The sequence below is a fragment of the Dysidea avara genome, chromosome 4, assembly GCF_963678975.1.
Source record: "Dysidea avara chromosome 4, odDysAvar1.4, whole genome shotgun sequence".
NCBI lineage: Eukaryota > Metazoa > Porifera > Demospongiae > Dictyoceratida > Dysideidae > Dysidea > Dysidea avara.
In genome coordinates, this window is record NC_089275.1 from 13,426,355 (window position 1) to 13,445,064 (window position 18,710).

General features: G+C 37.8%; 1 protein-coding gene across 6 annotated transcripts in view; it reads left to right on the plus strand.

The window, feature by feature from the left end:
* The window catches only part of LOC136253062 (long-chain-fatty-acid--CoA ligase ACSBG2-like), a 318,134-nt gene that overhangs the window by 30,141 nt on the left and 269,283 nt on the right, over positions 1 to 18,710 (plus strand). The window lies entirely within an intron of this gene.

Here is an 18,710-nt window from a genome sequence, read left to right on the forward strand (position 1 = left end):
GCATGTAAATTATGCGGGGCAGGAAAACCGGACTCTGAAACTGAATCTGAGAGTGACTTCATGCAGAATAATATAGTGTGACAACTCTACTATCTTGATGCTAGTACTTATCAAGAGTGTTAGATTCAAAGTGGTAAGACTTAGTACTAATGCTGTCAAAACTAGGGATCTAGCCTCCAGGAAGCTTTCAAAAATATTTGTATTTTGAGATGTATAATACGTTGTGCAAAGTGTTAGCTGCAGATACCTGACAAGTGTCCCATGTTAGGGGCACTGATCATGACCAAAAAGTACCTCTGTAATACTGTTTAACTCTTTGAGATTAAAGAGATAAACTGTAAGTAATCTTTTTAAAGTAGCCTCAAAGTCAAAGCAGGAATTATTTTAGAGGCCCTTAATACAGCACGGATGAAGTATACCTGACTGGGTAAAAGACAGGTTAATATTATTAGTAAGTGTTTTTCTACCATTAAATAAATGCTAAGTATTATTTTCATGTTCACTACTTTTGTTTTGGCTTCATCAAGTCTGAAAGTTTTTTATTAATTTCAGCCAAGAAGTGATGAGGTTATAAAGTAAAAAAATGAAGACCTGAAAATGTTAGTGTAGGTGCAAATGTAACCACTAAATGGCTTATATTAATCTCATACATGCATTGGCATACACCATGTAGAAGCAGTTATTCAGCATACTTGTTTATAAAGATCTACAGCTGCTTCAAGAGTGTACACTTGGTGATGATATGTAGTCATGTTATATTCTTATTATGGCAATTGCCCTATAAATTAACACTACACAAAATCACATTTATAGGCCTGCGTCAAATATGCCAGCATAATAAAAAGCATAATAGGCTGGATCCAGAGTGTTATGCCAACATAATGCTAGCATATTAGGTGTATATTTCAAACTATAGAGTTTAATTCCATGAAAATAGGTTGATACTCCCTAATGGAGCAGTCAGTGGAAACTGCAGACTGCAATAGAGCACTCAAATGCATTTTACACTTTCTAATAGAACAGTCACTTTGTAATGAAACACTGTAAAAAGCATTCACTGATAAAAATGTTCTACGAATGTTGTAAGAAATATTGCTAATTATAACCTAGGAGCTTAACGCATGGCATAATGGAAACAGCTATGGCCTGACTGGTCACACCTATACTCTAATGCCCTTCATGGTACTTATTATAAGCATGTTTGTAGTTATAGAATAGACACTGTAGCACAGTTACATTGTTAGGTGTTCAATGAGGTTTTTTACTCAGGGTTCCTCCACATACATTTTGACTGGGGCTATACCCCCTTGCCTCCCCATCTTCACAACCCTTACTATGATTCAAGATTCAAAATAATTATTTAGCTAATAATTATTTATTTATATACCTGCTAAATTATTATTATCAGACACAGATAGAGTTCACTTTCCTCATGGTTCACATGCAATCTTTATCAACATCTCATACACAATGCACATTATAAGGCATGCAAAGCTGGTCATAGATAAAATCTAGTTCAAAAGCATAATGTATAATAATTATAGTAATGTTAGCAGTGATTTTCTTAGATGCAGGGTTCTAAAGATGCAGTCCCCAGATGTTAACAACCTTCACTTTTGGTAAATCATTTACAAACAGAACTAAAGTCCACAGTGTGTACACAGCAATTATAGCTATGCAAGGCAATAATATGGTTATAGAATGTGCTTATATCGTTCCAATAACCATGTACCTTGTAATTGGTTGATAAGGTTTATTTCAATGTTTTCTTGTGCAGAAAACCAAGCTGTTACATGTATAACCTGTCTAAGAATTGGTATTATACTAATTTACTTGAACTGATCAAGACACACGATAGTGTGTCGTGCGGCACAAGAAGCCGGCGCGCCACACCGAGAGTATATTGACAGGAAGAAAGAAAACGTCATTTTCACACATTTGTATCTCGATGATACCTCATCCGATTGGAACCAAACTTGCTGCAGAGTTGCCCGCCAGCTAGGGGAGTTTACATTCCAAATTTGAAGGAAATCACTCAAGCCACTTCCGAGATACGAGTGGCCAAAGTTAGGCTTTTTTTTCTTCGTCTTTTCGCACACTTGCATAAATTGCTATAAAATGCAAACGCGTACTCCGATCGCCTTGAAATTTGGCACACAGAAGGAGAGTCCAAAGGTGAATCCTAGCATCAAATTTGGTGCAAATCCGATGAATGATTCAAGAGTTATGACCGCTTATTCGCATAAAACAAAATCGATTTGTTGTCACGCCTACAGGGTAAACCGCTTCATGGAATGAATTGAAAATTGCTATGTAGATGGAGTAACCATCGTAGGAGTGCCTTTTGGTGGTTTGAAAGGAATTGAGATAAAGACCACGGAGCAGAGGCGTAGCTAAGGGGGAGCAAGGGGGGGCATTTGCCCCCCCCCCCCCCATCACTAAATGATTATTTTTTTAAAACCTTCGTCACAAGTTTACCAGTATTAAACTGACACGCAAATGACTGTAAATTATGTACACTACTACGCGGTATCACCAGGGGCTGGTAGTGAATGCGCACACAACATTCAACTCGCTCGCGAATCCATCGAACGAAAATATTAGACACATACTTCTATATGTGACCCGGTCTGCGAAAAGGGCTTTTATAGCCTTTCCAATTGCATATATATGGTCACCCATAACTTGACTGGTGAATATGGTACAAGCCTACAATTTGGTCACTCAACAACCCTAACCTGGCAGTTGTTGTGGGTGTAATTACATGGTGATAGCTTCAGTAGATTAAGAGTTATGATTAGCCAAACATGGATAATTGGAAAGGCTATAAGAGCCCTTTTCGCAGACCGGGTCACATATTTAGCCTAGATTACTCGCGTAATAGAACATTTTTGAATCTAAAAAGAGTGACCCGCTTCTCCACGGCAGGAGTCACAACTCACAAGTGACAAAGGAGACCAGATGACGCTATGAACCTACTGTCTACGAGGTGATAAAGTGTTAGCTAAATAAATGTACCAAGTTTATTTTATCGAGTCGATCACACTGGACCTTTGTACGTACGGCAGTGCAGTCTGTTTTTACTGTCAGTCAGGTGGATCAGTCAAGCTTACAAGTTCTGCTAGCAAGACAGGTGGGATTTCGTGCAATACATGGCATTTGAATTTCGCTGAGTGAAGTGAGTGAATACGTCATCCTGTCAGCAGTGTGCTAGGACTGCAGCACAGGCTGTGGCTAACGTAAAGTAACCTGTATTTGCACTAAAGTATTAGCTCTACCGGACTGTGGATGAATTTGTTGGAGTACAGTTGTGGCACGTGCGATGATGCTCGACAAATATAGCTACCTCGATTGGAAGCAGTCTGTACTGAAATGGTTACGTAGCTAGTTATTTAAGCTGTAATAATACAACACCGTATGTTGGCTAGCCCACCATTGGGTCATTAGCCTTTTTTGCAATTATGAATGATTTTGAGTGTTTCGTGGGGGCATGCCTGCCCCTCCATCACCTTCTGGCTAGCTACGCCCCTGCTACGGAGATATGACACAAAACCCAACCTGTGTCACAATTACGCGATCGATTTTTAGGAATTAAAAAGTATTAGTTTTCACGCCTACTTGGCAAACCGCTAAGAGCAATGAGCTGAAAATCGGTGTATAGCTGGAATAATCTTCATTGAAAGTCCTTGCAGTAGTATAGAAGAATTGGATTACAAACCACTGAGTTATGATTTGAAAGCCAACTCCGTGTAACAAATGCGAGATCGAGATACTCTAATAGAACAGTCACCCTAATAGAGCATTCAGCTAATTTATTTACTCCATTATAGATACATTACAGGTTATTCTGTAGGGAGTTCAGCTGCAAACAGTTAATCTTATAGACAGTTCAGCAAGAAGCAAGTCACCCTATAGAGAGTTCAGCTACAAATATATCGCTGTAGTGATTCAGAACATTACAAGTCACACTGAAGAGAGTTCAGCTATAAACAAATCATGCACCCTTTAGAGAGTTCGGCTACACTCTCTAGAGAATTCAGCTACAAACAAGTCACTATGGAGAGAGTTCAGCTACAAAGAAACTACCCTGTAAAGAGTTCATCTATACAAACAAGTTACCCTATAGAGATCACCTGAAAACAAGTAACCCTGAAGAGAGTTCAGCTACAGACAAGTCACTTTATAGTTTATACAGTGTTCAACTACAAGTAAGTCACTCTGTAGAGAATTCAGCTACAAGTAAGTCACTCTGTAGAGAATTCAGCTACCACCAAGTCACTCTGTAAAGAATTTTGCTACAAACAAGTCACAGTGTAGAGAGTTCAGCAACCAAAATACTACTCTGTAAAGAGTTCAGCTATACAAACAAGTTACTCTGTAGAGAGATCAGCTAGAAACAAGAGAGAGTTCAGCTAGAAGAAGTCACCCTGTAGAGAACTCAGCTGCAAAGAAACCCTGTAGAGAGATCAACTACAAACAAATCATCCTGCAGAGCATTCAACTATAAAAAAAATCACCCTGTAGAAAGTTCAGGTACAAACAAATCACCCTATATACAGTTTAGCTACAAAAAAATCACTCTGTAGAGAGTTCAGCTACAAAGAAGTTATGCTACAGTGAGATCAGTTTCAAACAAGAGATTTCAGCTACAAACAAATTAACCTGTAGAGAGTTCAACTATGAACAGATCATCCTGTAGATATTTCAGCTAGATACAAGTCACCCTATAGAGAGATCAGCTAGAGGAAGTCACCTTGTAGAGAGATCAGCTAGAAAAAAGTTGCCTTGTAGCAAGTTCAGTAACAAAGAAACCATCCTGTAGAGAGGTCAGCTACAAACAAATCACCCTGTAGAGAGTTCAGCTGCAAACAAATCACTCTGTAGAGAGTTCAGCTACAAACAAATCAACCTGTAGAGAGATCAGCTCAAGAAAGTCACCTTGTAGAGAGATCAGCTAGAAACAAGTCACCTTGTAGAGAGTTCAGCTACAAAGAAACCATCATGTAGAGAGTTCAGCTGCAAACAAATCATCCTGTAGAGAGTTCAGCTACAAAAAGATCACCCTGTAGAGAGTTCAGCTAGAAGAAGTCACCTTGTAGAGAGTTCAGCTACAAAGAAACCATCATGTAGACTCTGAGAGTTAAGCTGCAAACAAATCACTCTGTAGAGAGTTCAGCTAGAAGAAGTCACCTTGTAAAGAGTTCAGCTACAAAGAAACCATCGTGTAGAGAATTCAGCTACAAAGAAACCACCATGTAGAGAGTTTAGTTGCAAACAAATCACCTGTAGAGCATTCATCTAGAAACAAATCACCCTGTAGAGAGATCAGCTAGAAGAGGTCACCTTATAGATAGTTCAGCTATATTTCAAGTCACCCAGTAGAGAGATCAGCTGCAAAATAATATCCTGTGGGGAATAATGGACATGTAATAAATATATGTATATAATTTGTATAATTACTAATAAAATCAAAAATAATTGAAGTATTAAAAATCTTCTTTAAGTTCTTTTCTTCTTCCTGTGGTAAAGAAAAAACACATGGGTTAAAAAACCCCACAAAGCCAGCCATTGGCCGGCTTTGCAGTATACAAATACAAACAGAAGTGATATCTAATCAAAACAGCCAAGCTGTAAAAAAAGGTGCGGCCCCCAAAAAGGCCATGGTGAAAAAAGATGTGAAATCCAAGGTGGCAGCCAAGAAATGGCTGTGATGGTAAGTTAATGGTAAAAATTTTAATAACAACAATTGTTTTGTGCCGCTTGGTCTTTGCACCAAATTCACCTGAATTGTTGTTATTACAATTTTTATCATTAACCTACCATCACAACCATTTCTTGGCCGCCACCTTGGATTTCACATCTTTTTTCACCATGGCCTTTTTGGGGACCCGCACCTTTTTTTACAGCTTGGCTGTTTTTGATTAGATATATGCTACATAATAATATACATTAAACTAAAGAAAATGAAGACCTGAAAATGTTAGTGTATAGGATCATAAATGAAACCAATAAATGGCTTATATTAATCTTATACATAGCTATACATGCATGTATTGGCATGCACCATCTAGAAGCAGTTATTCAGTGTACTTGTTTATATGATCTGTAGCTGCTTCAAGAGTATACACTTGGTGATGATATGTAGTCATGTTATATTCTTATTATGGCAATTACCCCCTAAATTAACACTACACAAGATCACATTTATAGGTCTGCGTCAAATATGCCAGCATAACAAAAAGTAGAATAGGCTGGATCCGGAGTGCTATGCCAGCATAATGCTAGCATATTCGGTGGATATTTAAAACTATGGAGCCTAATTCCATAAAATATATAGATTGATATACTCCCTAATAGAGCAGTCAGTGGAAACTGCAAACTGCAACAGAGCACTCAAATGCATTGTACATAGCTCCTTAGATCGATATTCTCTAACAGAACAATTACTTTGTAATTAAACACTGTAAAAAGCATTCACTGATTAAAATGTTCTAAGATTATTGTAAGAAATATTGCTAATTATGACCTAGGAGCATAATGCAAGCATAATGAGAACAGCTGAAGAGTATAATAGATGACAATTTTGGGAAATTCCCAAAAGAATTTTAGGAAAAATTTGGGCATAATTGACTCAAGCCTACACATTTATCACTGTACACTTTAGATTTAACACTACAAATTTGTGCAGTGTAAACTCCTTATTTTATATGCCCTACTTCAAGTTTGTTCCACTATTAAATTATTGCTAATAATTGCATAAGATATGTCTTCATTTTGGGCATTGTACAAGTAAGCATGCAATATCTGCCTCTTGTACGTGACCACCTAAGGGAATCACATCAAAAAGGACATCCTGCATGAAATAATTATGCACACCTGATAATTATTATACATTAATTTTGTTCTCGCTCAATACTCTGAAATCAGGACAACTTTTCAATAAGATCACTTAGTGGAGTCCTAAGTGTCTGATTTACAATTTAGTTACTCTACTACAAGTTTACCTAATTGTTAAGCATAAAGGTAATGGTGAGCAAGCCTGTCTATTCTGGTCACCTTTGGGTCAAAATTCCCTGACATTCACTGTGAAAAAAGAGAGATATAAGATTGTATTTCCAGTGGCTTATTGAATACAAAAAAGCTTGATATAATCTGTATTATACTAACAGTCTAATGTAAGGCTTTAGTTAATATGTTAAAAATATTGAAACCATATAATATTATGTGATGATATAGTGTGGGCATTATACTAAATATAAGGTATTTCAGGTAATGTGGTAAATAAACTGAAACCATATATGTAATAGTATAGTATGCATTATACTAAAGTATAACATGAGTATAATACAGGGTTTATATTAAAGCTTATTTGTATTCAATAAGCCACTGGAAATACCATCTTATATCCCACCTTTTTCACAGTGATTATTAATTAGGAGCTAAACAAGTCATTTTCATGCACTGTATAGTTCAACAGCAGAAGTATTGTGCAATCACACACTATTACAGTACAAACAGGCATAGTATATAAATTATGAAATGTGATGAAAGGAATTAAATGAAACTTGGTGTATATAGTTTTGTCTCATAATACATTGTCGTTGTGCCAATTTTGAAGAAATTTGAAAAAAGTGGGTTAACAGTTTAAATTTCTTCCAAATACTAATAAGCAGTGTTTATTTTAGGGCTGTTAGGGGGGGGGGGGGAACTTTCCCCCTAAAATCTCAGACTCGCCCCCTAAAATTGTGAGTGACCAATGGCGGATCCAGGATGGGGCATTTGGGGCAAATGCCCCCCCCCTCACCTTTTGGAGGAACCATACTTCTGATCAAAATACTAAACTTTATGTCAGGGCTAGATCAATTAACTCATGAAAACGATATGCACATCTTAGTAGCATTTATAAATTCACCTGAAATCAAAGCAAACCAAAGTCAAACTAACTGTGAAAATACCCCCAGCACCGTCGTGCGTACTAAGCGCCTCTAAAAATAATTATCGTGTTGATGTAGTTTAAGAGATTCATAGCCTTTTACACAGCTATTAATACTTCACAACCATCTGCAAAAGCCAAAATGTCAAAAATCAACAGTAAAACACTACTAAGTGGTGATTATTTGCTGCTTCAAATATGCAACAACTAACAAGAGAAGTTCCCCAAGCACCTAGCTATAACTCAGCCTGTTTGTGCCCCTCCCCTTGCCAGCTCCTGGATCCGCCCCTGGTGACTACTACACTATACTTGGGTTTAGCAATGACATACTAGACTTAACAAAAATGCTCTGAGATTCAATCTGAGAGTGGTTAATATGTAAAATTTTCCCAGGTTAAAAATTGCAAACGCAAACTTTAAAGTGCTCTCAGTACATATTATAGTGATGGCTATTCGATATCTGAGAGCCCAAGTATAGAAAAAAAAAGCATGCTTAACTTTCAACATTGTCCTTAAATTCCATCTCAAAAAGTGTATATAATTTGTAAAATCTCTACTTTCAAAATGGCATGCACAGCCATCTCAACTACCCCCCAGATATAATATCAGAAAGCCTGATATTAAAGTCTTGTTTGCCATAACCATGAAAATGCCCTAGTATTTAATTTCAAATACCCTAAGTTTTAAATTATTTCTTGGAAGACATCTACCTCACTATGTCATCACTACCGTGCACTCATGCATCAAGCTCTACCACTGGCTTCACAAAATTAAAATCAATACTCATGAGCCTTAAATGCCTAACCAGATTGGCAAGTATTTCAACTGCTTTATATATAGTTGTAAACTTGGACAACTATATAACAGACTTTCACCTGGTCACCCCCCAAATTCCTGATTCCATCCCAAAGGAGAAATTCTAGAATAAACACTGCTAATAAGTTAATATTCCAATTTCTCTATGCTGACAGAGGTCTATAAGGCCTGAGTCAAATATGTTCAAATTTTTGCTTTCAGGAATTTCCCAGAATTTTCACCTAATATGCTCTTTATTATATATCGATCTAAGGAGCTATGTACAATGTATTTAAGTGCTCTATTGCAGTTTACAGTTTCCACCGACTACTCTATTACGGGATATCGATTTATTTTCATCCTAATAATAGTGCAAGTATCAAGACACACGGTAGTGTGTCGTGCGCCCAAGAAGCCGGCGCGCAACCCCGTGAGTATATTGACAGGAAGAAAGAAACGCAATTTTCGCACCTCCGTAGCTCTGTGCTGCCTTGATGAAACAACACGAATTTTGCTGTGGATACTCACTCCACCTTTAGCACTCCACATTTCAAATTTGAGCGAAATCACTTCAAGCATTCCCGAGATATGCAACTTCAAAAATTGGCTTAGTTTCTTCGTTTTTTTTCTTCTTATTTTTCTTCCTCTTTTCGCACACTTACAAAAACTGCTATAAAACGCGAACGCCTTATCCGATCGCCTCAAAAGTTGGCACACAGAAGGGGGGTATAAAGGTGTATCTCTGTACCAACTTTGGCTGGAATACGATAAACAGGTAAAGAGTTATGAGCGATTATTCACGAAAAATAACACCAATATGTTGTCACGCCTACAGGGTAAACCGCGTATTGGAAGAAGCTGAAAATCGGTGGGTGAATAGGTTAACTATTGAACCTCAAACCTTTTGTGGTTTGAAAGAAATCGAGCTAAACACCAGGAAGATACAACGAAAAAAACAACAGTATGTAACAATTACGCAATCGAGATTAGCTAATAAACAACGACTGCATGCTTGCCACGCCTACCAGGTAAACCACTTGGGGTAATGCTTTGAAAATCGCTGTACAGATAGAGTTATCTTAGAAAGGCTCTTCAATGGTGTAGAAGAATCAGACTTAAAGCCACGGAGTTATAACACGAAATCCAACTTGGTGTAGCAAGTGCGAGATCGAGATACTCTAATAGAGCAGTCATCCTAATAGAGCAGTCACCCTGAACAGAATTCAAGAGATCAGTTAGAAATAAGTAACCTGTATAGAGACCAGCTACCCTGTAGAGAGTTCAGCTACAAACAATTCACCCTGTTCAGACAACAGTTGGAAGAAGTTTTCTTGTAGAGAGTTTAGATACAAACAAATCACCCTGTTGAAAGATCAGCTAGAAGATGTCACCTTGTAGATAGTTCAGTTACAAAGAAACCATTCTGTAAAGAGCTCAGCTGCAAACAAATCACCTATACAGAATTCAGGTACAAATAAATCATCCTGTAGAGAGATCAGCTAGAAGAAGTTACCTTGTAGAGAGTTCAGCTACAAAGAAACCATTCTGTAAAGAGCTCAGCTGCAAACAAATCACCTATACAGAATTCAGGTACAAATAAATCATCCTGTAGAGAGATCAGCTAGAAGAAGTTACCTTGTAGATAGTTCAGCTACAAACAAATCATCCTGTAGAGAGATCAGTTAGAAGAAATTACCTTGTAGATTGTTCAGCTACAAACAATTCACCCTGTAAAGAGATCAGCTAGAAGAAGTTACCTTGTAGAGAGTTCAGCTACAAAGAAACCATCATGTAGAGAATTCAGCCGCAAACAAATCACATGTAGAGAGTTCAGCTACAAACAAATCACCCTGTAGAAATATCAGCTATAGAAGAACTCACCTTATAGAGAGTTTAGCTACAAAGAAACCATCATGTATAGAGTTCAGCTACAAACAAATCACCCTGTAGAAAGATCAGCTATAGAAGAAATCACCTTGTAGAGAGTTCAGCTACAAAGAAACCATCATGTAGAGAGTTCAGCTACAAACAAATCGTCCTGTAGAGAGATCAGCTAGAAGAAATTATCTTGTAGAGAGTTCAGCTACAAAGTAACCATCATGTAGAGAGTTCAGCTGCAAACAAATCACCTGTAGAGAGTTAAGCTACAAACAATTCTCCCTGTAGAGAGATCAGCTAGAAGAAGTCACCTTGCAGAGAGTTCAGTTACAAAGAAACCACCATGTAGAGAGTTCAGCTGCAAACAAATCATCTGTAGAGAGTTCAGCTAGAACCAAGTCACCTTGTAGAGAGTTCAGCTAGAAGAAGTCACATTGTAGAGAGTTCAGCTGCAAAGAAACTACCATGTAGAGAGTTCAGCTGCAAACAAATCATCCTGTAGAGAACTCAACTACACACAAATCGCCCTGTAGAAAGATTAGCTAGAAGAAGTTACCTTATAGGGAGTTCAGCTACGAACAGATCACCCTGTAGAGAGTTCAGCTACAAACAAATCACCCTGTAGAGAGTTCAGTTACAAAGAAACCACCATGTAGAGAGTTCAGCTGCAAAAAATCAATCACTCTGTAGAGAGTTCAGCTAGAAGAATTCACCTTGTAGAGAGTACAGCTGCAAATAAATCACCCTGTAGAAAGTTCAGCTATGAACAGATCACCCTTTAGAGAGATTCAGTTAAAAGAAATTACCTTGTAAAGAGTTCAGCTACAAAGAAACCACCATTTAGAGAGTTCAGCTGCAAACAAATCACCCAGTAGAAAGTTCAGCTATGAACAGATCACCCTGTTGAGAGTTCAGTTAGAAACAAGGAATCCTGTAGAGAGATCACCTAGAAGTATCACCTTGTAGAGAGTTCAGCTACAAACAAATCACCTGTAGAGAGTTCAGCTACAAACAAATCACCTGTACAGAGATCAGCTAGAAGAAGTCACCTTGTAGAGAGTTCAGCTATAAAGAAACCACCATGTAGAGAATTCAGCTGCAAACAAACACCCTGTAGAGAACTCAGCTACAAACAAATCGCCCTGTAGAAAGATCAGCTAGAAGAAGTTACCTTGTAGGGATTTCAGCTACAAAAAAATCATCCTGTAGAGAGTTCAGCTACAAAGAAACCATTCTTTAAAGAGCTCAGCTGCAAACAAATCACCTGTACAGAATTCAGCTACGAACAAATCACCCTGTAGAGAGATCAGTTATAAGAAGTTACCTTGTAGATAGTTCAGCTACAAACAAATCTCCCTGTAGAGAGATCAGCTAGAAGAAATTACCTTGTAGAGAGTTCAGCTACAAAGAAACCACCATGTAAAGAGTTCAGCTGCAAGCAAATCACCCTGTAGAAAATTCTGCCAGAAACAAATTGCCCTGTAGAAAGATCAGTTAGAAGAAGTTACCTTTTAGAGAGTTCAGCTACAAAGAAACCATTCTGTAAAGATCTCAGCTGCAAACAAATCACCTGTACAGAATTCAGCTACAAACACATCACCCTGTAGAGAGATCAGCTAGAAGAAGTTACCTTGTAGATCATTCAGCTACAAACAATTCACCCTGTAGAGAGAGCAATTAGAAGAAGTCACCTTGTAGAGTGTTCAGTTACAAAGAAACCACCATGGAGATTTCTGTAATCAATATAATGTGACCGGATTTGCGAAAAGAGGTCTTCCACACACATCCAATTCTGTAAACGTTGGATACCATAACTCAGTGTTCAACTAATAAATTAACCTGAAAATTTCACCATGTATTCAGCTATAGTGGTGCTCAGCACTGCCCAAATTGCAAGGCAATAGCTCTTTCCAATCTGAAGTTATCAATTGTCAAAGTTGGCAAATTGGATGTGTGTGGAAGACCCCTTTCGCAAATCCGGTCACATATGTATTATAATATATAATTTGTACATTTACTGATAAAATATTTAAAGTACATCTACTTCATTTTTTCTTCTTCCTGTAGTAAAGAAAAAAAACATAGGTTAAAAAAGTCCCAAAGCTGGCCATAGGCCGGCTTTGGGGTATACAAATACAAAAAGAAATGAAATCTAATCCAAAACAGCTAAGCTGTAAAAAAAGTGTGTGGCCCTCAGAAAGGCTATGGTGGAAAAAGATGTGAAATCGAAGGTGGCGGCCAAGAAATGGCTGTGATGGTAGGTTAATGGTAAAAATTTTAATAACGACAATTCAGGTGAATTTTTGTGCCACTTCACAAAACTTACCTGAATTGTCATTATTAAAATTTTTACCATTAACCTACCATCACAGCCATTTCTTGGCCGCCACCTTGGATTTCACATCTTTTTTCACCATAGCCTTTCTGAGGGCCGCACACTTTTTTTACAGCTTAGCTGTTTTGGATTAGATAATAATAATACAAGTAAAATGCTGGTATAGCACTCACACCTATTATGTTGGTATATTATTTGATGTTCTTTCTAGCAGGTAGTTTTGAGTAGTACAGTCCATAGTCTATGGAGAAATATTTTGTGATATAAAGTAAACTATATAGACAATATGAAACATTCAGTCAAAGGACTATAATGTTAGGTGATACACACTCAAAACTAATGCTATAGGTAATGAAATCTCATGTAAATGTCAAATTTCTGTATATTATAGAAACTCTCACTGCAAGCCATGTGTCCTGGAAGTCTCATGGTGAATTTCTTAATAGTATAGAAAATCTCACTGCATATCATGTGTCCTTGACTCAGGAAATCTCATGTAAATGTCAAATTTCTGAATAGTGTAGGAAATCTCACTGCATAATTTATTATTATTATTATTATTATTAGCACTTTACAGTGATCAGCACTGAAGGTCTGACAGCAACATGTGCTGCGGCCTTAGGATTACCTAACCTACAAGGACTTAGACCTAGTGACTTAACTTACTGACTGAATAAGGTGTAACAGAAAAGGGGCCAAAGTAAGGAAAAAAAATCCCTCCAGCCCCAGGATTCGAACTGCAGGTCACCCAATGTCTAGTCGGGGCCACACTCAGTCTTCCTCCAGGAGGGATGGATTTTCTTCCTTAAACCTAAAGTATTTATTATTAGCACTTTACAGTGACCAGCACTGAAGGTCTGACAGCAACATGTGCTGCAGCCTTAGGATTACCTAACCTACAAGGACTTAGACCTAGTGACTTAACTTACTGACTGAATAAGGTGTAACAGAAAAGGGGCCAAAGTAAGGAAAAAAATCCATCATGTGTCCTTGAGTTAGGAAATCTCATGTAAATGTCAAATTTCTGAATACCAGGAAATCTATAGCTAACAAAGCATGTAAAATGTTTGGCAGAGGAAATGTCCATACACATGAAATTTCCCGGGACTAGGGATGGGCGGTATCTCAGTTATATCGTCAAACCGCGATATTCTGATGAAACAATACCGTCAAAATTCTTGGAAACGATATTATCACGATATCAAGAATACCGCGGTGTTGATACGTATTAACTACTGTAAACATGATCCAGGGATCCAGGTAAGGATCTAGATACATACAGAGGGGATATTGAAATATTATAGATCGAGATACTGTAATAGAGCAGTCACCAATACTCTAATAGAGCAGTCAAGTGCACTCTAATAGACTATTCATACGAATATGAAGTAGTTACTAACAGATTTGTCATTGTAATAAGGGACTTATTAATATTTCTACACATTGTAGCATTACATAAATGTGGTGATGCAAAACTGAGTGTAGGAGCTTCTATTGCTACAGTCAGCAGTTTTTAAGTAATGCATGGGAATCTGTAGAACTCCTGAATTTATGTCACGTACTTGGGTATACAAGACACAACCTCACTACACTTAATTGTTTGTAGCAAAATTGAAGCCTTTCTGATGTCAATACATAGTTCAATGAATGGTGTATTATGTTATTTTTGCATCCATTCATGCTGCTGTATTTAGTATCTAATCCAAAACAGCCAAGCTGTAAAAAAAGTGTGCGGCCCTCAGAAAGGCTATGGTGAAAAAAGATGTGAAATCCAAGGTGGCGGCCAAGAAATGGCTGTGATGGTAGGTTAATGGTAAAAATTTTAATAATGACAATTCAGGTAAGTTTTGTGAAGCGGCACAAAAATTCACCTGAATTGTCGTTATTAAAATTTTTACCATTAACCTACCATCACAGCCATTTCTTGGCCGCCACCTTGGATTTCACATCTTTTTTCACCATAGCCTTTCTGAGGGCCGCACATTTTTTTTACAGCTTGGCTGTTTTGGATTAAATTTCATTTCTTTTTGTATTTGTATACCCCAAAGCCGGCCTATGGCCAGCTTTGGGACTTTTTTAACCTATGTTTTTTTCTTTACTACAGGAAGAAGAAAAGATGAAGTAGATGTACTTTAAATACTTTATCAGTAAATGTACAAATTATATATAATACATATGTGACTGGATTTGCGAAAAGGGGCCTTCCACACACATCCAATTTGCCAACTTTGACAATTGATAACTTCAGATTGGAAAGAACTATTGCCTTGAAATTTGGGCAGCAGTGATTTCTTTGCAGCTGAACTATTCCACATGATGGTTTCTTTGTAGCTGAACTCTCTACAAGGTAATTTCTTCTAGCTGATCTCTCTACAGGGAGATTTGTTTGCAGCTGAACTGTCTACAAGGTAACTTCTTCTAGCTGATCTCTCTACAGGGTGATTTGTTTGTAGCTGAATTCTGTACAGGTGATTTGTTTGCAGCTGAGCTCTTTACAGAATGGTTTCTTTGTAGCTGAACTCTCTAAAAGGTAACTTCTTCTAACTGATCTTTCTACAGGGCAATTTGTTTCTGGTAGAATTTTCTACAGGGTGATTTCTTTGCAGCTGAGCTCTCTACATGGTGGTTTCTTTGTTGCTGAACTCTCTAAAAGGTAATTTCTTCTAGCTGATCTCTCTACAGGGAGATTTGTTTGTAGCTGAACTATCTACAAGGCAACTTCTTCTAGCTGATCTCTCTACAGGGTGATTTGTTCGTAGCTGAATTCTGTACAGGTGATTTGTTTGCAGCTGATCTCTTTACAAAATGGTTTCTTTGTAGCTGAACTCTCTACAAGGTAACTTCTTCTAACTGATCTTTCTACAGGGCAATTTGTTTGTGGCAGAATTTTATACAGGGTGATTTCTTTGCAGCTGAACTCTCTACATGGTAGTTTCTTTGTAGCTGAACTATCTACAAGGTAACTTCTTCTAGCTGATCTCTCTACAGGGTGATTTGTTCGTAGCTGAATTCTGTACAGGTGATTTGTTTGCAGCTGAGCTCTTCACAAAATGGTTTCTTTGTAGCTGAACTCTCTACAAGGTAACTTCTTCTAACTGATCTTTCTACAGGGCAATTTGTTTGTGGCAGAATTTTATACAGGGTGATTTCTTTGCAGCTGAACTCTCTACAAGGTAGTTTCTTTGTAGCTGAACTCTCTACAAGGTAACTTCTTCTAGCTGATCTCTCTACAGGGTGATTTGTTTGTAGCTGAACGATCTACAAGGTAACTTCTTCTAGCTGATCTCTCTACAGGGTGGTTTCTTTGTAGCTGAACTCTCTAAAAGGTAACTTCTTCTAACTGATCTTTCTACAGGGCAATTTGTTTGTGGCTGTATTTTCTACAGGGTGATTTCTTGGCAGCTGAACTCTCTACAAGGTAATTTCTTCTAGCTGATCTCTCTACAGGGAGATTTGTTTGTAGCTGAACTATCTACAAGGTAACTTCTTATAGCTGATCTCTCTACAGGGTGATTTGTTCGTAGCTGAATTCTGTACAGGTGATTTGTTTGCAGCTGAGCTCTTTACAGAATGGTTTCTTTGTAGCTGAACTCTCTACAAGGTAACTTCTTCTAACTGATCTTTCTACAGGGCAATTTGTTTGTGGCAGAATTTTATACAGGGTGATTTCTTTGCAGCTGAACTCTCTACAAGGTAGTTTCTTTGTAGCTGAACTCTCTACAAGGTAACTTCTTCTAGCTGATCTCTCTACAGGGTGATTTGTTTGTAGCTGAACGATCTACAAGGTAACTTCTTCTAGCTGATCTCTCTACAGGGTGGTTTCTTTGTAGCTGAACTCTCTAAAAGGTAACTTCTTCTAACTGATCTTTCTACAGGGCAATTTGTTTGTGGCTGTATTTTCTACAGGGTGATTTCTTGGCAGCTGAACTCTCTACAAGGTAATTTCTTCTAGCTGATCTCTCTACAGGGAGATTTGTTTGTAGCTGAACTATCTACAAGGTAACTTCTTATAGCTGATCTCTCTACAGGGTGATTTGTTCGTAGCTGAATTCTGTACAGGTGATTTGTTTGCAGCTGATCTCTTTACAGAATGGTTTCTTTGTAGCTGAACTCTCTACAAGGTAACTTCTTCTAACTGATCTTTCTACAGGGCAATTTGTTTGTGGCAGAATTTTATACAGGGTGATTTCTTTGCAGCTGAACTCTCTACATGGTAGTTTCTTTGTAGCTGAACTATCTACAAGGTAACTTCTTCTAGCTGATCTCTCTACAGGGTGATTTGTTTGTAGCTGAACGATCTACAAGGTAACTTCTTCTAGCTGATCTCTCTACAGGGTGGTTTCTTTGTAGCTGAACTCTCTAAAAGGTAACTTCTTCTAACTGATCTTTCTACAGGGCAATATGTTTGTGGCTGTATTTTCTACAGGGTGATTTCTTGGCAGCTGAACTCTCTACAAGGTAATTTCTTCTAGCTGATCTCTCTACAGGGAGATTTGTTTGTAGCTGAACTATCTACAAGGTAACTTCTTATAGCTGATCTCTCTACAGGGTGATTTGTTCGTAGCTGAATTCTGTACAGGTGATTTGTTTGCAGCTGAGCTCTTTACAAAATGGTTTCTTTGTAGCTGAACTCTCTACAAGGTAACTTCTTCTAACTGATCTTTCTACAGGGCAATTTGTTCGTGGCAGAATTTTATACAGGGTGATTTCTTTGCAGCTGAACTCTCTACATGGTGGTTTCTTTGTAGCTGAACTCTCTACAAGGTAACTTCTTCTAGCTGATATCTCTACAGGGTGATTTGTTTGTAGCTGATCTCTCTACAGGGAGATTTGTTTGTAGCTGAACTCTCTACAGGTGATTTGTTTAAAGCTGAACTTTCTAAATGATGGTTTCTTTGTAGCTGAACTCTCTACAAGTTAATTTCTTCTAGCTGATCTCTCTACATGATGATTTGTTTGTAGCTGAATTCTGTATAGGTGATTTGTTTGCAGCTGAGTTCTTTAAATAATGGTTTCTTTGTAGCTGAACTCTCTCAAGGTAACTTCTTCTAGCTGATGTCTTTACAGGGTCACTAGTTTGTAGCTGAATTCTCTACATGGTGGTTTCTTTGTAACTGAACTCTCTACAAGGTAACTATTTCTAGCTCATCTTTCTACAGGGTAATTTATTTGTAGCTGAATTCTTTACAGGTGATTTGTTTGCAGCTGTGCTCTTTAAAGAATGGTTTCTTTGTAGCTGAACTCTCTACAAGGTAACTTCTTCTAGCTGATGTCTCTACAAGGTCACTAGTTTGTAGCTGAGCTCTCTGCATGGTGGTATTTTTGTAACTGAACTCTCTACAAGGTGACCTCTTCTAGCTGATCTTTCTACACGGTGATTTGTTTGAAGCTGAACTCTCTACAAGGTAACTTCTTCTAGCTGATCTCTCTGCAGGGAGATTTTTTTGTAGCTGAACTCTATACATGATGGTTTCTTTGTAGCTGAACTCTCTACAAGGTAACTTCTTTTAGCTAATCTCTCTACAGGGAGATTTGTTTGTAGCTGAACTCTCTACATGATGGTTTCTTTGTAGCTGAACTCTCTGTAAGGTAACTTCTTCTATTGATCTCTCCACAGGGCGATTTGTTTATAGCTGAACTCTCTACATGGTGGTTTCTTTGTAGCTGAACTCTACAAGGCGATTTTTTCTAGCTGAACTATCCCTTTCCATAGTTGCATGAACTCCCTACAAGGTAACTTCTTCTATCTGATTTCTCTACAGGATGACT